This window comes from Pinus tabuliformis, chromosome 5_1 (genome assembly GCF_031772625.1).
Source record: "Pinus tabuliformis cultivar Carrire ecotype Pingquan chromosome 5_1, CPIR1, whole genome shotgun sequence".
Lineage (NCBI taxonomy): Eukaryota > Viridiplantae > Streptophyta > Pinopsida > Pinales > Pinaceae > Pinus > Pinus tabuliformis.
The window spans coordinates 75,865,270-75,884,714 of record NC_142305.1 but is presented as its reverse complement, the minus strand read 5'-3'; positions in this window follow the sequence as shown (position 1 = coordinate 75,884,714).

Sequence of the window (19,445 nt, the reverse complement as noted above, 5' to 3'; positions counted from 1 at the left end):
GGCTCCAATGGGGCTGGTAGCTCCTTGGAGGTACCAAGAACCTTAGACCTCTGGGAGAGCAGACCAATGCTTTATAATCATTGGGCAATGGAGTCGTTATTTGACAAATGACATAAGACTTTGACTCATTTATTGGCTGAAACTTGATTCAAACCGACTCAATTATGAAACCTACATGACTGAAAACTGACTCACAACTGACTTAACTAAAACAAGAACTTACAAAGCTTATTGAAGGGCAGCAGTCCATCAAGATTTGAAATCATGATGACAACCACCTTGTTTCTTACAAGACAATATACCATCAAACTATATCAAAATGCCAATGCAACCAATCAAGCAGATGCCTTCTTGATTGATTCTCCTAATCAGATCTTTTGCTCAACAATACAAACCTATCACTGGGCATCTAAAAACATAGCTGACCATGATCTCCTTCATCACTGAACACAACAATAATCACTTTCACTGTTGACTGTAACAAATCTGCCATTGGATCGTGAAAAACATGAAGATTTGCCACTGCCACCTCCTGCTGAAAGAACAAGGTGTCCTTTGCTTCAAATTCTGATCTGCCTTCATCATGTGCTTCAGAAAGAGTATGTTCCTGGGCCTCAAAAAACTCCGAACAAATGGATGAGCAGATCTCTTCTTGGAAAAACATTTCAACACATGAAACATATGAAGAATCTGAAAGGTAATCCTGTATGCTCTGATCTTCTGTAGATTGACAATATGGTGGGTCATCTTCAAATGATATGACAGCCAGATTATCTTCTTTGTGAAGGAAAACATTATCTATTTGCTGATCTACAAGACAGTCATCTTTTTCAATAGAGGAAGAAGTTTTCCCAACACTTTCCTGACTATGTGTGCACTGCAAATCTGCTGTAGCTTGGGCTGTAACAAGACCTTTCAAGAGCTGATCTATCTCCTCTTCAGACAAAGGAGACAATGCCTTTTGTTTTCTTCTGCTTGAACAGTAATTATCTTCATACGATAGGGCACTCAAACTATCATTTATTGCTGAGCTATTGAAAGGAGATTCATCACTTACTTGCACAAAGCTCTCACCTTGCTGTTCATGAACATCTGAATCCAAAACTCTGTCTATGATCTCAACAGTAGAGCTCTCTTTGATTGGCTTCAGCACAAGATATGCTTGGTCATCATAATTTGAATCTAGTTCTGAAGTAGCTGACTGGGCATTATCACAATCTACAATCAGCACTAGACTTACTTGCATGCTGCTGTCTTCTGTGGGCAGATCCGAAACAACATTTGCTCTTTCCTCATTTTCAACCATATGGAAATCTTCAGCCTGCTGATCTTGACAAGTATCCTACTAAGATTTATGTGTGCTGCTGAAACGGATTTTCATACAGAGCCTCCATGATCTCAACATCCATAAAATTATCATCTTCATAATATTTCTCAAGGCTTTCAATAAAACTATAAGCATGCTTGCAACAGTCATGAACCAAATTTAATGATGGATAAGATTCTTGATATCTTTCAATGAACAAGGCATGAAAATCCTTTAAACAGTAAATACAGGCCTACGGCAAATTTTCATACCATGATTGAGCTTCACCTTCCAGAGTGGCCAGGAATATCTTCATCAAGCAATCTTCAGGAAAATCCACCCTCAATTTGCGAATATGCATATGAAATCTAACTAGATGAAGAGCAGCATCCTTCTTACCATCATCATTAAATGTAGGCAAATTCCTTTACCAATCTACCTTCGGAATTTTATTTGGAAAACCAGGGATGTGATCTCGGCTCAGGGGAGCGTATCTTCTTGCAATCCGATCCATCCTGAAAAGCTCAAAGCTACTGATCTCTCTGCAGTGAAGTCACCATGAAGCACAAGTTGTTGGATTCTTCAGTGAAAAGAGTCGCAAGTGAATGATTTCAACCTTGTTAGTGTATAATCGTTGTCCACTATCAACAATCAGATCTGAACTTGATACATGTACTGGGGTAAAATGCAAATGAAGTGGCCGTATTCACAAGCTCACAGAGATGGACTGAAGCAGCGTTTATCTACTTCCGCTTATGCAAAGCAAAAGCGTTTCGAAGGCTACCTGGCATAACTTCAGGCTCCGTCTAAGACTTATGAAACAAACACATCAACCCACAAACAAGTTTGTTCTCCCCAGTATGGTCGCCAATATGTTAGCGCTTGAAATTTCACCTCAGGCTGAGAAAGGTAAACCTCAAGGCAACATCAAACCACTTAGCCTCGTAGCTAGCCCTACGGGGCAGGAGAGGGCTCTCTCCGGTCTATCTCGGTAAATATCTTCAATTGGTGAGATGACCAATAGGGTAACACTGATTTTAGGCTAGTAAACTGATCAAAAGGGTTGATTTGGGGTTTTTAGGGTTTTTGGTGGCAAATTGAGGAGATGGCAATTTTGGGTGCGGGGATTGGACACAGTTTCTGCAGGGGGTTCTTTGGGGCGAGATAGGAGACAGTATTGATGCCTTAGTTTGAGGTGAATGGATGAAAAATACAGGTGAGGAGCTAAGGAGAGCAAACAATAACTTTGAATTCTCCTTAAACAGTAGAAAACATTGAAATTAAACAAACTTAAAAGCAGAGCATGACAGTCATGAGTTATACTTTAACACTTCATTTGCTTAATGTGCAGAAGGAAAAGAAAGGAAATGATTCACATAACACACTTACAAGTACATAGAGAAACACACCATCAATACATGTAACCACAAGAATCCCAAAAAGGACTGCAAAACCCTGGTCTTCCTTAGCCAAAAATTGCAGAGATACAGTGAATAATACAATGATAGCTTCTCCCTCAAGAGTCCAACCATGAAAATGAGAAAGAAATTACATAATATAGATCATTTAACATCTTTCCCTGCCTCTAGGGGTCGAGCTCACTATCCTAGGAGCTGTTTCAACCACTTCTAAACTAAGCACTGAAAACTAGGCAGTCAAAACAACTTGCCTCTATAAGCTAGGAAACCAATTCATTCATTTAATTTTCACCTATTTCATGAATGAATATTCCAGAAGAGATACATAAGTGTAAAAGTATCAAAAAATTACATTATTTGCATCAAGGAGGATAAAAATCCACTCCAAAAAGTCAAACATGGTCAAATCTTCGTTTTTCTGAGCTGTACAGTGAAATTTTGAGAAAATTGCCTGATAGGTCGCGCGCCTCTACCTGACGGGTCGCGTGCCTTTGAGGGCACTTCCAGGTGTCCAAATGGGGCAAGAGTAGGCTTGTTGGAAAGGTCTATGAGTCTACTTTCCAACCCAACTAGAATTTCTGAATTTGGTGGTCATTTGCCCCTCCAAAATTGCAATCTCCCAAGACTGCTTTCTGTGTCTCAAAAATGTGGCAAAAAGTCATTTTTTTCTTGTTTTTTGACCTTCTGGAGGCCCAAAACTTCATAAAATCTCTTGGCAATGGATGAGCATATGTAAATTTTCATGAAAAATATGGAAATTCTGAGTTTTTGCAAAATGAAGTTGCCAAGAGAAAGGGTCGCGCGGGGGGTGAGACCCGTTAATGGACAAAACCTGTAAATTGCCTAAAAAAACCAAAATTGACCCAAAATGCTCAAAATTTCTTGGGATTTGTGCTTTGGCTGAGCTATTTAGTGCCTTGCGCCTTCAAGGAAGCCTCGGCGAAAATGTGGAGGGGATCGGGCCTCTTTCTCCTTTTTTGTGCCTTGGCCAACCGCCTTTGGAACATCTTCATCTTCGCCTTGCACACGTGCATCCGCGCCCAATAATGGTTCTTCATGTTTCTCAACAATTTCTTATCTTGGTTAGCCTTAGCCAACAACCTCTCCAAGTGAGCATTGAGCTGGATAAGCATAGACTCTCACTCAGCGGGCAATGGATCACCGGGTCTTCTTCGATTCAAGTTGCGGTCACTACGGATCCTCCACAACTCATCAAGAGCTTGCTCATCCTCCAACTGTTTGTTGCGTTGCTCTAGATATGAGATTGTCCATTGTGCTCCCTCTAATCTCCTCTGCAATGCATCATTTTCAGCTCTAAGGTGTTGAATGATCTCCTTTGACTCTCGGCTAGGAGAACTGACATCAAGATCAATAAGCTCTATATCTGGAACACCTCATGGTCCCTCATCAATCTTGGGGTGCTTGCCCCTCTGTGCTGCCTTTGCTGCTGAAGAAAGTGAAGCCCCTTCCACCTGCTGTGGAGATAACACTCGCTGAGCTGATGAAGAAGGCGAGACCCCTTCCACATGCTGTGGAGAAAGTACTCGCCGAGCTGCTGCAAATAAGGCCCTTTGGCCTCTCTGATAGGTGACCAATGGTGAGTAGATGACATGTCTAGTCATGGGGATGTCATGCTGCTATGATGGTCCTCCCTCCTCGTGAATAACCTCAGGATGTGGCGGTGGTGGTGCTGTGAAAAGCTCACGAGAGATAAACTCCTCCCATGAGATGCCCTGCTGAGCCAACTGATGTAATACCACAAGCTGAATCAAACCATAATGGTAAAGGCTCCTATACTGCTGTGCCGGGCTCTTCCTCTGCATCATGGACACCATCCTCTCAATGTTCTGATAGAAGAAAACAGGGATGTTCATCATCCGTACCCGTGTGAAGTGCATCAATAGGCGAATATGGTACGAATATACCTGTGAAAATCTGCCCTCACAGGTAAAATAGAGCATGATGAGCCTCATCATGGGAGCATACTCACTCCTGAGAAATCTGAAGGGAAACACACCTGTCAAGTGTCTCAGGAGTGCTGGTCTAACGAAAGGCTCAAAATGAACACTGTCCAACACCTTGCGCTTGTTCCATACCTCTCCGACATTAGGTATCCCTGTGGCCTGTGCAATCATCTCGGGTGTCAATGTAAATTCCACCCCGGCAAGGTTGACATGTCCATCATGCAGATGTAAAACAAATAGGCGAGCTAACTCTCTGTGATGCTGAATCCGAGAGATCCTCTCGCAAAACTCATAACAAGACATATACTCGAAACATGAAACTGCCATAGGACAAGCCTGTAAATCTGTCAAAGAAGTGGGCTCCTCTCTCTTATGATGACCACCCTTTCCACCCTTATGAGGCCTCCTCTGTACCTCAATCTCTGAAGCTGATGCCTGGTCATCACTCTGCTCATAGGTTTCGGTTTCTGACATTGTTTAAGGAGCAAAGTGGCCAAAATGTACTGCTGTTCCTGCCTTGCAAAATGCTGATCTATATGCTGTTTCAAGGGGACAAGGAGCACGAGGGGAATGTTAGGGGAGGGATACTTTTAAAGGGAAAAGGGGAGTAAATATATAAAACAGGTATTTTAGGGAAAAAACATTTCAAAATAATTGCATATGCATCATTATATACATTTGTTTACATGGGTATTATGAGAAGTAGGATTAGGGCTTGATTTTTTTTTAGTTTTTAGGGAAGAGGGGTAGGGTTTAGTTTTTCTTTACAAATTTAAAAGGGAAATTTACATAGGAAGACAAGGAAAATGAAATGGGAAATGGGGAAAAATGATTACAAGGGAATACCCTAAAACAACATAAAACCCTAGGCATATTTTACAATTTTAAACCACAGCCACATAGAGCTTTTCTCTTGCACATGGAGATCTTTGAAAATGTACTCATGATTTCTTTTAACCATAACAAGCAACAAATTTTTAAGCTTGAGGGCCTACCTCACACAATCCGGCGATTTTGTGGCTCCTTGGTGAAATTTGCAGGCGGTTTTATAAGGAGGGCGCTGACGGGTCGCGCGCCTCACCCAACGGGTCGCGCGCCACTGACGGGTCGCACCCGTTAGAAATTAACACTGCTGGAAGGCGCTTGACGGGTCGCGCGCCTGGTCTGACGGGTCGCGCGCCTGTCAAGCTCCCAAACTCAGGTCAAAATCACTTGCAAGCACTTGCTCAACGACTTGGATACACAATGAGGGTCGATGGAGGGAGATTGGGCTTTTATAACATTGATTTTAATTAATTTCATGCCCAAACCCACTTTATAATGTTTTTCTTTGACACTTTATAAACTTGACTTTTTCTTGGTTTCCTTTGTCCTGAAATTGACTGATTTGATGCTTTTCTTTGATGCTTTTTGCAGGGATAGCATCTGAGGGATCTTGGCAAGGGAGCCAGGGTTACATGCTGTCTTTGGAAGCCTTTTGAAATTTTACCATTTTTTACAAAAATTTGAAAAATGACCTTGGCTTTAAAAACAGGGTTTTTAAATCCAAGGTGAAATTTAACTGCACAAGATAGAAATTTTCGAAGAAACACTTTGAAAATCATCCCTCTGGCTTGCTGAGCACTTATTGACCTTCAGAGGCATGACCTTGAAGACAAACTTGACTAGAACCCTATACCTAGGAATTTGACCTCCAGACAAGACAAGACAAGCTTGAAAGAGATTAAGGACTGAAATGACTTTGATCCAGCAATGCCAAGAGGGGGACAAAGACACCAGCTCCTCCATCAGGGTTATGGCATGCCTAATGGAATGCAAAAATTGACACTGATGAGACACCTACTTATGCAAATGCAAAGAGTTTTGATTGCTGATGGAGGGCTACTAGACCGACTCTAACAGCTAATACAAGATATTATGTATCAAAACAACACGAAGTGCTCACTGAAATCAAGCAGACAACATGTTGGGCATGGAATCACACCATGGCATTTTTTGGGCCTTAAAGCCCAAGTTTTGACCTAATATTGTTGTAAAGTCTCCGCGAATTGCGGGCGCAGAGTGCGAAATGTATGATAGAGTCACAGGGTTGTCCTCCCTAGTCTTGTAATGTAATGTCAGCCTACCCATGGTCCACGGACCATGGGATTGTATAAATAGAGTGAGGCTCTAAGTGAAAAAGATAGTGGAGAATAGCGAAGAAGCGAAGAGCAAGAGTCTAAGTGTGTCTTGGGTCGTGGAGTAGGAGAAAGCTCTGCAGTTGAGTGCGTAGAGACCTAGTAGTCTGCAGCTGAGTGTGCGGACCCCTGCAGCTAAGTGCGCAGGGCGAAGTTGAGTCTGTAACCAAAGAAGAGAATAATAAAGAGAAGTTTTATCTAAATTCTATGTATCTATTCTGGAGTTATTACATGTTTGATATAAATTGCAAATATATTGTTTATTTACTTCGCGCACCTATATGAATGATTTATATTGCTAAGTATACTTTACACATGAAAGTAAGCTAAGTTAATCAACTAACAGTAGAATACTAGTAAAGGCTTGGGTAATAATAGTGTTCGGCCCCCGAGTAGGGCTACGTGAAGGCAACATCTCAGGCTGTGAGGTATGGGTAAGTGCGTGTAGCAACATGCACACAGGGTTGAACTGCGAACCACTTTAACTCATTCAACATCTCCAGGGTGCAGAAACCTCGTTCTAGCACCCTCCCATACTACCTCGGGTGAGACCTCAGTCCGTGTTCCGTGGACTATTGCCGAAAGGGCTAGTAGTACTGGGATTTGTTTGGCTAAATCACCTCTGAACCTGGTTCAGGGCTCAACAAGCCAGCAAATGGTTCTATTTCCAGGACTGGGATTTGCATAAGGGATGTTTGATGTCGTGTCAGTGGAATCTGACAAAGAAAGAAATTGAAGAGTGGTTGGACAGAAAAATTCACGAGTTCACGATGCAGGAAAGCAGGAATCTATGAGTATCAAAGGAACAGTGATTAGAACGCTACTTATATATGGAAATCCACGAAATTTTTCTTTGCATCCTTCCCCTTTGAGTTGTACGAGTGGATCATGAAGCTAGTAGACAGTCAGGGAAGGTGTAGGCTCGAAAAACCTATTGTGGGACTCCAGAGTTGGTGTGCAGACTAGAAGCATCAGAAGATAATATCAGTCGCATTGTGGACCATTTGCTCGATCGAATTATAGGAGGGTTTATCACTGCATTTACGGTAGACACGTTAGTCACCTACAACGAGGTGGAAAGATGCTTCCTCAAAGGATCGTGAGGTAAGTGCGTTAAATCTTTGAAAAATTGGATTAAAATTCTACTATGTGAAAAGCAGGTTATGCAAATAAATTGATGTTTGGGGCTACGCGAAGTGGGAGGATCTATAGAAACTAAAGTAGCATAGGAATAGAAACTAGCCCCTTGATTTCGCCTCGGCGAGAAAGCGAGGAAGAGCTCGTGAAAGTCTCACCAAGAAGTGCATTCTATCTAATAAGGCATTGAATTCTGCGCATAACACCCCCACCTACACCACCACCAACTTCACCATCTTCACCCCCATCTCCACCCACATCACCTCCGCCACCACCACAGTTCAATACAACGAGCGCAATAAATTTGTCGGTATTCAAAGGGGTTGGGAACGAAGATCTGGACCAATTTTGGTTCATGGTAAAGGCTGTATGGGAAGCACAAGGAATCACAGATGAAAACATAAAGAAGGCAACACTGGTAAGTGAATTGCAGGATTGCGCACTAACATGGTACATTAAGCATTCTAATGACAATCCAAACGTAGGTATTGTGGATATCCAGGCTATGCTGAATAGGGAATTTAGCAGGCCAAAATCGGAGACACAGTCAATTATCAGGTTTAAGGAAATCGCAATGCTTCCAAATGAGACCCCCTAAGAGCTGGATTAGAGACTGAAGGGTATGATTCGCAAAGCCAACATGACCTTGACAGATGGATAACATCGCACATGGTTTGTAGCATCACTAACACCACATCTAAGGACTGCGCTATCACAGCAGAAACTATCCACCCAAGTCAAAGATTTAGAGATTTCAATGAGGATGCATGAGTCCCCAATACAAGATCCTAGTTTGGGATTCCAACAGATCCACGCGCAGCTGAAAAACTTGTGTCTAGAGATGCAGAGTTTGAAACAGGATAGGACAACTCACCCAGAGGCACGCGAGGAGGTATGGTGCATAAAATGCAAAGGCCAAGGACATGACAAGGACCATTGTCCAGTTTTCGCGAACTACCTGGCAGGAGGAGGGCCAATGCCATTGAGACCAGAGGCATAAGCAGGACTAAGTGCGGTGCCTGCATTATGGTGTGCGATTTGTCAAATAGAAGGAAAGCATGTTACATATAACTACCACCTATTACAGAAGTATACGCATACGTCCCAAGAGTTGTTTTGTAACTTTTGCAAATCAGTAGGCCATGATGAGCACACCTGTAGAAGTTATGAATTAATGATGGATCGGACTCCTACCTACAGAGTTCAGACCGAAACATGAGCCCTCAATCAAAATGCATGGATGGCGTGCACTGGATTTCAGGGGCGCGGATGAGGTAGAGGTGGAATGTGACCAGGAAGGGGTCATGGACAACTAATTTGTTACAATTGCGGAGGGCCAGGGCATTATGCCCACGATTGTAAAAATCCGATGAGAGAATCATGTTTATATTGTACCCAGTTTGATCATGAGATAGAGGACTGCTCCACACTGATAGTGAGGTTGCGTGATAAAGGAACACTCCAGCCTCCCCCGAATCAGAACCTCCAAATGATGAGGTCTGAGCCGCATGAAGAGGACCCAAATGTAAACATCGTGCTTCGAAGCAGTATCACAACAGGTGATGACAAGGGCAAGCAACTTGAAGAGAGTGCTTAGGTTTGCAAGGCTCCTACAAAGGAACTAGAGTTCAATTTGGAGGGTGCGAAGGAGACATTCATGGAAGCTAGGAAGAGCTTCACGAAGGCCTCCACTTTAGGTAGTAAAGACAAACTAGAACCGGAGATGGACCCATCAATGCTTACTACATTTCTGGAGACATGCATGAAGTTGTTGCGTGACAACAAGGTGGTAAAGGGACTACAAGAACTCATCACTAGGTGTGTTGGGTCAAGAGAACCGCGCGTAGTCTGGAAGCTAGAGAAGCACACAATGCGAATAGGAAGGGAGATGAGATTGACTGTGCAAATAGAGGAATATGAAATGGATCAAGTGATTCTGGATTTAGGATTAGACGCGAACGTACTGCCAAAGCAGACATGGGAGCACATGGGCAGGCCCGCATTGCAATGGTCTCCTATTCAATTGCGAATGGTGAACTAGCAAAAGATCCTATGTTATGCTCTTAATCCTGCAAGACGATACCAGAATACCAAATATACGAAAAAAATATACCCAAAACATAGAACAAGAGAAATAATAGCAAGTATTTTATTATTCAAAAAGCAAAGTTCACATGCCTCTTCAATGGGGCAACCTCCAATAGAGCTAAGATCGATTACAAAATAAGACACGATGCTCCTCGCAGGGAGTCTCTATCCTTTATATAGGATTCATACATGCAATATCATGGGATAATACCATGGTTCTTGTTAATACCATCTATCTAATCCCATGGCCCATTTGCAACTAACTGTGGTCCCATCATTAAATGCAGGTTAACCACTTACAATTATTAATATGGGCTTTATTGACTCTTTAATTAACTATAACTATGACTCGATTCTATTACATAAATAAGGGGGTTAGGGTGGGACCCTAACATGCCCTCCCCCATAAGAATAGCCTTGTCCTCAAGGCTGAAGCTGCGGAAACGACTGAAGAATAGTGGTTGGTTCCCAGGTTGCATCTTCCGAAGAGGTGTCTTTCCACTTGACGAGGACTTCCTTCATCATGCAGCCATGCAGGTGTCGTTCTCATGTGTCTAGGACCTATTCAGGTTGGAGCCAGATTGACCCTTCTTCATCTAGTTCAAGTAGTCTGGTTTGAATTCTGTAATTGTTCCCAATCACTTTCTTGAGGCATGAGACATGGAAAACTAGATGGATTTTTGTAGTGGGTGGCAAAGCTAGCTTGTAGGCCACTTCTCCAATGCACTGAAGTACTTGATATGGTCCGTAGAATTTTGGAGATAGTTTCTGACAACCCTTGTCTTTGAGTGATGTTTGCTTATATGGTTGCAGCCTCAAAAATACCTGATCCCCTTCTTGAAATTGGTGTTTTGAGCGACGCTGATCTACCTATTGCTTCATGCGGTTTTGATCTTGATGAAGATTCTCTCTAAGATGGGTGAGCATGGTTGTACGGTTCTGTAGGAGTTGATCCATTGCTTGTATCTTCGCACCCCTTGATATAAGAAGTAGGGGAAGGAGGGAGTTGACCATAAACTGCTTCATATGGAGTCATCTTGGAGGTGGCATGGTAGTTGGTGTTATACCACCATTCAACTAGAGGTAACCACTATACCCAGAGACGTTGCTTTTCTGAAGTGAAACACCTAAGGTAGGTTTCCATACATTTGTTGACTGCTTCAGTTTGACCATCAGTTTGTGGATGATAGGAAGTACTGAGTTTTAGTTGGGTACCTTGTAGCCAGAAGAGTTCCTGCCAAAAATTACTGGTGAAGACCGGGTCATGATCAGACACAATGGAAGTGGGCATGCCATGCAATTTGAAGATCTTATCCATGAAAGATTGAGCAACCAAAGTCGGTGTAAAAGAGTGGGGTTGGGCACAAAAATGATCATACTTAGAAAGTCTGTCCACAACCACCATGATGACTGACTTGTTTCCTGACTTTGGAAAACCTGTAATGAAATCCATAGAAACATCTGTCCATATTGATACCAAGATGGGCAATGGTTGTAATGTGCCTGGTGCTTTGACTATCTCTCCTTTTTTGCGTTGACAGACATCACATTCAGCTACAAAAGTAAGAATGTCATTTTTCATGCCTGTCCAAAAAAATGATCTTCGAGTGCGAGCATACGTCTTCTAAAAGCCGGAATGTCTTGCAATGGGAGATGAGTGCAACTCCGCCAAAATGCAGCTTTTGAGGGTGGATGTTGGTGATATTATGACTCTGTCCTTGTAGCGAAGAATCTCATCCTGCCACAAGTAGCCCTCGGTGGAATTTGGATCTGCCTGCAATTGAGTAATGAGTTGGGAGATCCAAGGATGTGAAAACCATTCCTTGCAAGCCTCTTCAATCCATTCTGGAATGGGAAGGGAAATTACGAGCAGGGTACTTTCCTCCTCAAATTGGCGAGATAATGCGTTTGCTACAATATTTCTGCGCCCTTTCTTGTAAATTATCTCATAATCATATCCTAGCATTTTGGTGAGCCATTTATTTTGTTGTGGTGAGGATAGGCGTTGCTCCAAAAAATATTCAAGTCTTTGATGGTCTGTGTGGATTTCGAAGCGTCGCCCCAATAAGTAAGGTCGCCATGTATCTACTGCATGTAAGATGGCCATCATCTCTTTCTCATAGGTGGATTGTCCCAAATTCTTTCCACTGAGTTGTTGGCTTGTGAAGGCCAAGGGTCGACCTTCCTGCATTAAGACCACCCCAATACCCGTACCCGAAGCATCACATTCAATGACAAAAGATTTGGTGAATTCGGGTAGTTCTGAGACTGGAGTGGAACATATGGAATTTTTGAGAGCTGTAAAGGCCTGTTGTGCTTCATCATTCCAGAGGAATGAATTTTTCTTGAGGAATTAAGTGAGGGGCCTTGCAATGTGACCATAATTGCAGACAAATTTGTGATAGTAGCCCGTGAGACCCAAAAATCCTCTCAGGCTCCTCAAGGTCTTAGGTTGAGGCCAATCCTGCATTGCCTGGACCTTTATGGGGTCCACCCTAACACCTTCACGCCCCATAATGTGGCCCAAGTACTCAACTTCTTCCATGCCAAAAGAACTTGGACATCTTACCAAAAAAGTTTATGCTCGCAGTGCAGTTGCAAGAGCAGATCTACATGCTAAAGATGTGCGGCCAAGTGTGACTATAGATGAGGATGTCATCGAAGAAAACAAGGACAAATTTTCTGAGATATGGTTTGAGCAGGTGGTTCATAAGGCTCTAAAAAGTGTATGGGGCATTACAAAGACCGAATGGCATGACCAGGAACTCATAATGGCCTTCATGAGTTTTGAAAGCAGTCTTTGGAATGTCGACTTCTTTCATGCGGATTTGGTGGTAACCTAAGCGAGGATCAAGCTTAGTGAAGAATTGAGCCCCATTTAGTTCATCCTGCAAATCATCAACAACCGGGATAGGAAATTTATCTTTTACTGTCAACGTATTGAGGGCCCTGAAGTCTGGACACATACGCCATTCCCCATCTTTCTTGAACACCATGACCATCGGTGATGAATAAGGACTAATGTTGGGATGAATGACACCTACTTCAAAAAGTTCCTTGATTATTTTTTCTATTTCATTCCTTTGGGCGAACGTATATCTATATGGGTGCACATTTGGTGGTTATGCCCCTGGGACCAAAGTGATGCTATGATCATGTTCCCCTCTCGAGGGTGGAAGCTCATGAGGCTTGTCAAAGACTGGATAATGGGTATTTAAGATTTGTTGCATCTCAGGATGAATCGGAAGAGAATTGGGTTTGAAGACCTGGATGGCATTAAATTGAGCTATAACTCCATGATGGCCCTTTTTTAACAATTTTTCCATTCGATGTGAGCTGATGATAGAGGGAGCTCCCGCCTAGAGACTGTGGAGGGTATGTGTGTGGTTTTTCTTCTTAAAGCTCATATATAACTCCTGGAAATCCATTGTGATTGGGCCAAGTGTGCGAAGCCATTCATCACCTAGGACAATGTCACACCCTCCCATGTGTATGGCAAACAAGTGGGTCTTTAACTGATAATCCCCAATTTAAAGTTTGACATTTTCACAGCCGCCTTCACATTTCATTGTGCCCCCATCAACTATTTGGACTTGGAAGTTAGAAACCGCTCATACAAAACAATGCACTGCTTCCGCAACTCTTTGATAGATAAAATTATGTGTACTTCCACTATCAATTAAGACTACTACTGGGCGATGCTTAATAAAACCTCTAATTTTGAGAGTTTGAGGTGCAGAAATCCCTGCCAAAGCATGCAGCGAAATAACTGGTTCTTCAGGTACATTGTCCTTCTGGTTGTCCTCTTCTTCCTCCTCTAGTTCCTCAAGTGGTGGGGCTTCCTCCGATGAGCTGGGATCAGTAGCATCAATTTGAAAAAATTTGGGCTTCTTGCATTTATGCCCGGGGGAGTATTTTTCATCACAGTAGTAACAAAATCCTTGCTTTCTTCTTTCTGCCATTTCTACAGGTGACACCTTTTGAACCTTGAGTGTTTGGGTAGTGTTGTGAGCCTGTGGAGGGTGACCCTTGGCGGTGAAATTTGGGCGATTAGACTAGGCTGCTAACGCACGTTCTACTTCACGAGCTATCTTTCAAGCCTCCAGCCATGAGGGAGGGTGGTGCAGTCGGACATGGGCTTGTATGGCCTCTTTAAGACCACTGATAAAACATTCCATGTAGAACTCATCTTGTAGATCTAAAGTGTGGAAAGCTAAGGCTTCAAAAGCTGTAATATATTCATCCACTGTTCCAGTCTGACAGAGCTTAGTGAGATGACCCAAAAAAGCAGAGTCATGGTCAAAGCGACCCATAAGAGTTGTTTTGAATGTGTCCCAAGTCAAGGGCCTTCCATAGCAACACTGATTCCATTGCCACCATTGCCATCTTTCATTGTCCAAGTACATGATCCCCACAATAAGCTGAGTGGCATTATCCAGGATGTAATTCAGATTGAAATATTGCTCCATTTGTGCTATCCATGCTGCCAGGTGAGAGCCATCAAATTTATGCATGTCCAGCTTGGGTGGTCATGGACGGGATTGTTGGTGGGTGCCCCAGAGGTGAAGAGAGTGGCTAGACTCACCCTCACTATGTTCATTGCCAATATATGCGTCCTTGCGGGCTTCTGCCTTGCCCATAGAGAGTGTTGTAGTTAATTTTGTCAGCTGATCTTTGATGTCTTTCAAGGATTCTTCAAGTTTGTCCATCCTTTCATTCTCCATAGCTCGATTTCTAGTTTCTACCATGCACCGAGCCGATTTACTTGAAATTTGGGACCGCCTGAATTTTTTGGCACTAACAACTGAATGGTACCACCTTGCTCAGCTCATCGTCCTGATTCTTATGGGCTAAGTCACTAATAAGCACCCCAGGGGGTCTCAATTTTTATTTTTATTTTTTTTACTCCTTGCTTAGGAAAAGTGAAATCGCCAAATCCCTGAAATGTCAATGCTGCCAAAAGTCCCGCGAAAATCACGCCCAGGTATAGGAACCCACACAACTACTCAGATCTGGATGGTGGATCTAATGGATCTGAACAGTGGAACTGATTACTGCTGTGGATCTGATGGATCTGAGAGATCTAGATGGTTGATCTGATAGATCTAAACTATGAAACTGATTGCTACTGCGGCGGCAAAATCCCCACTTGCAAGATCTGTTCTGGCAAAGATTATGTATGATCCAGAGAGAGATCAGGGAACTATGGTCTCCAGGAGTGTCAAGTGCTATAGATCGCAATATACATAAGGGTCTAACAGCGGTACCCGGCCCAATTTTTCATGGCACTAACCAAGGAGGATCAACCGTACCCTTAGCCGCACAACCTGACTACCCTATCGTAGGGGCAAGTAATCTCTCTGAGTGTTGTTCTCGGTGTACTGTAGCAGCAAGATGGCCAACGGTTTATCTATGATGAGGTTTCAAGGGAGCTAGGGGGCTTTCGATATACCCAGAAGGTACTTGGAAGACATTCCATGAGTGGTTCTGTCTAATGTGCTACTACTCGAAGGGGTACCCATAGGGGTTACAAGGGAGTCCAACAAGTGTGACCACCTCTTGTATTTCCTGCGTGCATGCTTCCCCAAATCCGCAGGTTTGTGCGCTCAATGATAGATCATGTGGTTTAAAGATGCTGGAACACGTCTCTAGCTAAAAAAAAATTTGCTAAAAAATAGAGATCGCACCAGCCCTGGAAAGTGCTCTGATACCACTTGTTATCCTCTTACTCCTACAATACGATACCAAAATACCAAATATACGAAAAAAATATACCCAGAACATAGAACAAGAGCAATAACAGTAAGTATTTTATTATTCAGAAAGCAAAGTTCACTTGCCTCTTCGAGGGGCAACCTCCAATAGAGCTAAGCTCAATTACAAAATACGACACGATGCTCCTTATAGGGAGTCTCTATCCTTTATATAGGATTCATACATGCAATACCATGGGGCAATACCATGGTTCTTATTAATACCATCTATCTAATACCATGGCCCATTTTCAACTAACTGTGGTCCCATCATTATATGCGGGTTAACCACTTACAATTATTAATATGGGCTTTATTGACTCTTTACTTAACTATAACTATGACTCGATCCTATTACATAAATAAGGAACCAACGGGGAGATTGTAGGGAATAATGGTAGATATCGAAGGTGTGAGTGCGCTTGCAGATTTCGAAGTGATAGAGATTGTCGATGACAAAAATCCCTATCCCATGCTACTAGGACTATATTGGGCCATTGACATGAATGGAGTGATAAATCTAAAGAAGCGCAAGATGATTTTTGAGAAAAAGTTACTACGCGTAGTAGTACCTTTAGACCCTGCGGAAGGATCGCGCTACACAGAGCCAGTGCATAATGATGAGAGCGATGAAGATATACACTGTATCTAAAAGATAACTACTCGAGCACAGGATTGGGTGAATCCTACAGCAGATGGCAGGATTTTGTGGGAACGTGAAAGATCCTGCACATCATATTTGGACAAGGAAATAGAACGATGGTAGAACCAATTACATGAGGTAACCACGCTCAATTGCAACATGATGGTAAGATCACTGCACTGTGTGACAACAGAGGTAAGGGATCTACCTATGTATGATGAGTTAAGCAAGGTGGATGAATTCTTGAACAAATTTGAAAGAGCGGTGCTAGAACAGCAGCGGTTTAATGCTTTGAAATGGTTACTCCGTGCTACACCCGCAAGATGGTGGGGTACGCATCAAAGGAGTTTTGAGGACTAGCGTGGATGCAGAAGGATGATGTGCATACGATTTGGGAAACCGTAGATGCGGCTAACAGACAACTATAATGGACAACATGATCCATGTGCACACCTCGCAAAATGGACCAAGGTATATAGGGAAGAGCCACAACCTGAATGGGTGCATTTGTTTTGTCATACACTGGATGCCATACCCATGAATTGGTATACTGAGATGGAGCTTCACCATGGCACGAGTGAATGGGATATCTTGCGCAAAGGATTCCTATTAACCTTCACATTTGAAGATTGTTGGCAAGATACTATTGATGATGTGCTACAAGCAGTAAAAGTAGTTATCTTCAAAATACCCTAGGAACCAATGGAAGTGCTTCAGCCGGAATGGGAAACCCAACTAAGCTGTGCACTGAAGTGTTACAATGTAAATATTGAGGAAGATGATGAGGATCCACTGAATATTAACATTCCAAAAACTAAAGGTTGTCGCGAGGTTTTAGGACCATTGATTGAGGATCCTAACATCACTGCGCCGCTAAAAATGAAGCAGGTAAACATTGGGATGGAGGTGGAACCAAAGTATGCAATGCTCGATGACTATTGGGATGATGCCACGGTGGATAAAGTCACTGAGTTACTCCGTGAGTACCAAGAGTTATTCCCAACCAAGATTACAGACTTAAAAGGGATCGTTGGTGACTTAGGGATGATGAAGATCACCGTAAAACTCGACACGAAGCTGGTCAAGCACAAGCCTTACCACTTGAATCTGAAGTATAAGGAAAAGGTCCACGTAGAATTAGACAAAATGCTCATAGCTAGAATTATTGAGCCGGTGGAAGAATCCGACTAGGTGAGCCCTATGGTAGTGTAGGAGAAAAAGCAGAAGGGCGAAATAATAATATGCGTGGACCTTAGGAAGCTGAATGATGCCTGTGTACATGACCCATTCCCGACATCATTCACAGATGAAGTATTGGAAAATGTTGGTGGAAAAGAAGCATACTCATTCATAGATGAGTTCTCAAGGTACCACTAGATAAAAATCACGCCGAAAGACATGAGCAAGATGACCTTCACAACGGAATTGGGCTGCTTTCAATACACCGTTATGCCATTTGGGATGAAGAATGTGCCAAAAATATTTTCGTGCATCGTTGTTGCTACATTCAAAGAATACATCCACAAGTTCCTAGAGGTCTACCTGGATGATTGGAATATATTCAGATTGGTTAAGCACCACGTAGCAAGCTTATGCTTGATGCTGGATACTTGCCGACGACACTAGATTGTGCTAAACCTTAGGAAATGCACATTCCTCGTTCCCCTTGGGAACCTGTTGGGACATGTGGTCTGTAAACAGGGATTGATGGTGGACCCTATGAAGATTGTAGTAATTCTAAATTTGAAAGCACCACGAAGTGTTAAATAGCTGCAAGCTACCTTGGGACACACAAGGTACTACAGGAAGTTCATCAAAGCTATGCCAAAATCACCGCGCCGATGGAGAAATTACTGACAAATGATGTCGCATTTTGCTGGAATGATGATTGCATGAAGAGCCTGGATGTCCTAAAGGGAAAATTGGCCTCCACTCCAATCGTGGTCTTCCCAAAATGGGAGGTGGAGTTTCATGTCCATGTTGATGCATCGTGTATCCCACTGGGAGTAGTGCTCACACAAGAGGGCAGAGAGGGCTTGGATCATCCTATCACATTTGGAAGTTGTAGATTGTCCAAAGCCGAGAAGAACTATTCCATAACCAAGCATGAGGGGTTGGTGATGGCGTACGTGCTCCAAAAATGCTGGCACTATTTGCTAGGAGGACATTTCAAGATGTATACAGACTATTCCACGCTCAAGTACTTGGTCAATAAGCCTGTGTTGGGGGGCGCATATGTGGGTGGATCTTATTGTTCTAAGAATATGCCTTTGAGGTTGTGGTCAAACCTAGACACCTAAACACAACAACAAATTACTTGTTGTGTATTGAGATGGGCAAGGAACCTACTAGTTTCGAGGAAGGATTACCTGACGCACAACTCTTTATGGTGCGCGTCACGGATGAGCACTTCAAAGATATAATCCACTTTCTAACAACAGGGGCTACACCAAAGGAATACTTTATCCAACAAAAGAAGGAATTGGTGGTGCGTGTGGTGGATTTTTCTGTCATCACGGGGCACCTATACAAAATGGGAAATGATGAGATATTGCGAAGATACGTATCTGAATTTGAATGGAGTCATATCCTCGCAGAAGCACATGGGGGTGATGCAGGAGGACACTATGCAGGATGCGCGACTGCACAAAAGATTCTTCGTGCAGGGTTGTGGTGGCCAACCCTTCATCGGGATTCAAAAGCATACTGTAAGGCCTACGATATATGTCGAAGGACTGGAAAACCATCATGAAGGGATGCAATGCTATTGAATCCACAAATGGAATTGCAACCGTTCGAGAAATGGGAAATTGAATTTATGGGACCTATCAAACCTCAGGGAAACACGAGAGCGCGCTACATCATCACTGTGATAGAGTACCTGACACGATGGGCAGAAGTGCAGTCGATCAAAGACTACATGGTCGCTATGATGACAAAGTTTTTGTTTGAAACGTGT